Source organism: Gossypium hirsutum, chromosome A06 (assembly GCF_007990345.1).
Source record: "Gossypium hirsutum isolate 1008001.06 chromosome A06, Gossypium_hirsutum_v2.1, whole genome shotgun sequence".
Lineage (NCBI taxonomy): Eukaryota > Viridiplantae > Streptophyta > Magnoliopsida > Malvales > Malvaceae > Gossypium > Gossypium hirsutum.
Window position 1 is genome coordinate 38,046,010 of NC_053429.1, and position 4,126 is coordinate 38,050,135.

A 4,126-nucleotide genomic window follows, 5' to 3' on the forward strand; every position below is an offset into this window, starting at 1 on the left:
CAATTCACATGATACAACAATTTCTTCAATTTGATAGTTGCAGGATAAGGATCCCAACACTCACATGGTGAATTTTTTGGGGTTTTGCGACACTTTCAAAATTAATGGTGTTTTTTACGATGCCATTCGCCTTCGGTTATTCCTTTTTTCACTGAGAAACAAAGCTAAACAATGGTTGAACTCGTTAACACGAGGGTCCATCACTACTTGGGAACAAATGATCGAAAAAATTGTACTAAAATATTTTCCACCGGCTAAAACGGCTAAGTTACATAATGATATCTCTTCTTTTGTACAGATGGACTTAGAAACACTTTATGATGCATGGAAGAGATACAAGGATCTATTGCGAAGGTGCCCTCACCATGGGTTACCTCTATGGCTGTAACTTCAAACGTTTTACAATGGTGTGAATCCCTCAACAAGACAGATGATTGACGCAGCTGCTGGAGAAACCATCAACAATAAAACACATGAAAAGTCTTATGAATTCATTAAAGAAATGTCATTGAATAACTATCAGTGGCAAGTCATGAGGACTAAGCCAACAAAAATAGCCAGTGTTTATAACGTCAACTCAGTTACTATGCTGTCAAATCAGGTAGAACTTCTCAATAAAAAGATTAACGATTTACTTGGTTCTACAAAGGTACATCCAGTAATGAGGTGTGACTCAAGTGGAGGAGGTGTGCATCCAGAATATCAATCCTTCAATCCTACAACCGAAGAGGAACAAGTCAACTATATGGGTAACAATAACTTTAGATCTCAAAATAACCCATACAATAATACTTACAATGCAGGTTGAAGGAACCACCCAAATTTCTCCTAGGGTGGTCAAGGGAATCAAAAGCTACAAAATCCTAAGGATTTTCAACAGCCACCTTATCAACAAGAGAAGAAACCAAACCTTGATGGGATGCTCTCTAAATTCATCTCGATATCAGAAACCCGTTTCCAAAATACCAAGACAGCACTTAAGAATCAACAAACATCGATCCAAAGGCTCGAAACTTAGATAGGCCAGTTATCCAAACTAATCTCTGAACGACCACAAGGTAGCTTACCAAGTAATACTGAACCTAATCCAAGGGAACACCTCAACACAATTAGTACTCAAGATAAGGAAGGATTCATTGCACCTGACCCAGAATTGATGCAAGAAACTGTGGTGAGCAAAGGTAAAAGTGATGTAAGTCATAACAAAACGGTGAATGAAGAATATAAACCTCATGTCCCATACCCTAACGCGACAAGGAAACACCACTGAGACGAACAATTCGGTAAATTCCTCAAACTTTTGAAAAAATCACATATAAACTTACCGTTTATTGAAGCTCTATCACAGATGCCAAATGCATGAAATTTTTAAAAGAACTTTTAGTAAATAAGAAAAATTTGGACGAAGCGTTGCATTTGGAGCTAAACGCAGTCTGCTCAGCTATTCTACAGAATAAGCTACCCCCCAAATTGAAAGATCCAGGGAGTTTTACAATTCCTTGTTTAATTGGTAGTTTAGATATAAGTCATGCATTAACTGATTTAGGGGCTAGTATTAACGTCCTGCCTTACAAAATGTTTAAGCAACTAAGTCTTGGGAAACCTAAACAAACTAGGATGAGCATTCAAGTGGCAGATAAAACTATAAGATTTCCTCGGGGTATTATTGAAGATGTACTAGTGAAAGTAGATAAGTTTATATTTCCCGTTGATTTCGTTGTTCTAGACATAGAGGAGGATAATAACACCCCTTTGATGTAGCACCCCAAACCCGGCCCAGACGTTATGGCCGAATCTGACATGCCACATTGAAATTAAAAAAACCCATGTTCCTTTTTTAATGTTTTAAAAGCCGACTTTTGTTAAGCTAACCAAGTGAATAGAAGCTGGGCACCAGGTAGGTATCTATAACAGAGGAGGTGAGCCATGAAGGCTACTTAAGTACCAAGCTCTTCGATTGGATCCAATCCTAGACATGCCCACAACCCTTGCCACACTTGGTTATAACGGATTGAAACTTCTTTGAGTGGTTATCTTTGATAAATCGAATATTTGTGACGTTGTGTTATTTTAAAAACAAGTATCGTTTTGAAATCGCGCCCTAAGTCTAACCCATTTGAATTATTATCCACCAGAATAAAGTTATTAAAAATAATATAATCCCAGAAAATCAAAGAAGAAAATAAAGTTAAAATGGCCTTATTACAACCTAAAAATTAAATTGTAAATAAAAATAACTTAAGGAAACCAGTCTCTTTTCAAACCCAAAAGCGTTCACCATGGCCACTCTGAATCCCCTCCGGCTCCAAGACACCCACATCAAGGCCCACCTGCAAGGTTAAAGAAGGGGTGAGTTTGGAAACTCAGTGTGTAAGGAAAACCCATTCAAAGCCCAGGTCAGTTCAAGCCCATCGGGCCTAAGCCCATTCAGATAACAGTGATACTAGGCCAGAGCCCTTTTCAGATTACATTAAACTGGGCCTTAGCCCCTTATTCAGATAACAGTATGGCCCATAGGCCCATTTCAAAATACATGCAACATCAATAAACATATGCAAGCCCATTTGGGGAGCCTACTCAACCCACCAACTGCTACACTCCACCCGTACCAGCCCTATACTCCATGTGGGGAATAGCTCAACCCACCCAGCCCTACACTTCACAGTTGCAGCCTTGCTGCTTAGTTAACAGTAAATTGAGGCAAAGCCTCGGACAAGCCACTTTTAGTACTTCCTCTATCAATATCCCAGTCCCATGCATCAGATAATAACAACATGGCATGTAGTAAATAACAACAGTCCAACATGCATTTAGGTCAATTTACTCCTAGGGGTATTTCAGTACTTTATCTCCTAGGGGTAAAACTGTAAATTTTCCACTTTTTTAAGGTATTTCAGTAATTTATCTATTTTAGGATTTTTCATGCATATTCCTACCTTTCACGTACTAACAGAATCACTTACCGAGGGTTCTTACCGAATTGGGCCCGTTGGCCCTTTATTCCAATTTTGGCCCAATAAGCCCAAAAATATCGAGGGCATAGGAATCATGCACTTTGCAGTCCAAAAATTGCAGCTTACCAAATACATTAATCGATTTACCTTACGAGCATTGCACACTTGTAAATATATAAAATACCGATTTTTCGGCATTTCAGCTTTTTGGCTTTTGCTGATCTAGACTAAGAAAGGGTGTCAGTTACACACCTATTTTATGACGATTCGTTGACGAGATCCACGCTCGAACTACCTACAATTATATTATTACCACATTAATCTACTACTGAAACGAATTACATAATAACTCCTTACCATATTCGACAATAACACCTTAGGCACTAGCAATCCTACCTTTGCAGAAGTTTGCGACTAGACTTAGATCCTGTTGCTCCACCTGTCCAAGCCCTTGATCAGCAGTCTCTAGATCATATTATTATCAATACAAAATAGTTATCACAACCCCTTAGGGCTACAAGTCCAAGTCGACAGCCTCCCTAACCTTTAGGGGTTTCAGTTTTTCTAAAATACGTAATAAAGACTAGATTGAAAAGACTTACCACCGGTTCCTTCGGTTAATGATCCCAATTAATTTCTACTCAATTTTGATGCCAATCTAAGCCCTCAAAAGATAACAAAAGTTGAGCCTTCAGTGATCTCACTATTCGGCCAAGTCCCTAAGAAAGTGGGGTTTTCGGCTTTTGTTGAAGCTATGTAAAGAAAGATGAAATCGGAGGGTTTTGCTGTGGTCCTGTCGACAGAACCTTGAGGTTTAGAGAACTAGAGAATCGGTCAAGAATGATGGAAAAGATAATAAAATTGGCTAGGAGAAATCGGCACAGAAAAAAGTATAGTTTTCAGGATTTCGGCTTTTTTTATGGCAATGGCTATGAAGGTTTTAGAAACATCTGAAGAAAAGATGGAGATGCACAGGTGGTTAGAGAGATTCAACTATGGAGGAAAGGAAGAAAAAGAAAAAAGTTGAAGAGAAAAGGAGAAAAGAAATAAGAGGAGAATGGTCAGCAAACGGCACAACTTTCCCCCTCATGCTGAATTTATACTAGCACTTAACCTAGCCGAATTTTCCCATGCTAGAGGCCCTTGGCCGGCCAACTCCTACTCCTTGATCA

The 4,126-nt window shown here is 38.9% G+C and overlaps 1 non-coding gene across 1 annotated transcript; it reads right to left on the reverse strand.

Annotated features, from left to right (window-relative positions):
- Window positions 1–266: 266 nt before the first annotated feature.
- LOC121231653 (small nucleolar RNA R71) lies at window positions 267–372 on the reverse strand. Its single transcript, XR_005929709.1, has one exon. It is a non-coding gene; the product is annotated as a small nucleolar RNA R71 (small nucleolar RNA).
- Between the last annotated feature and the right edge of the window lie 3,754 nt (window positions 373–4,126).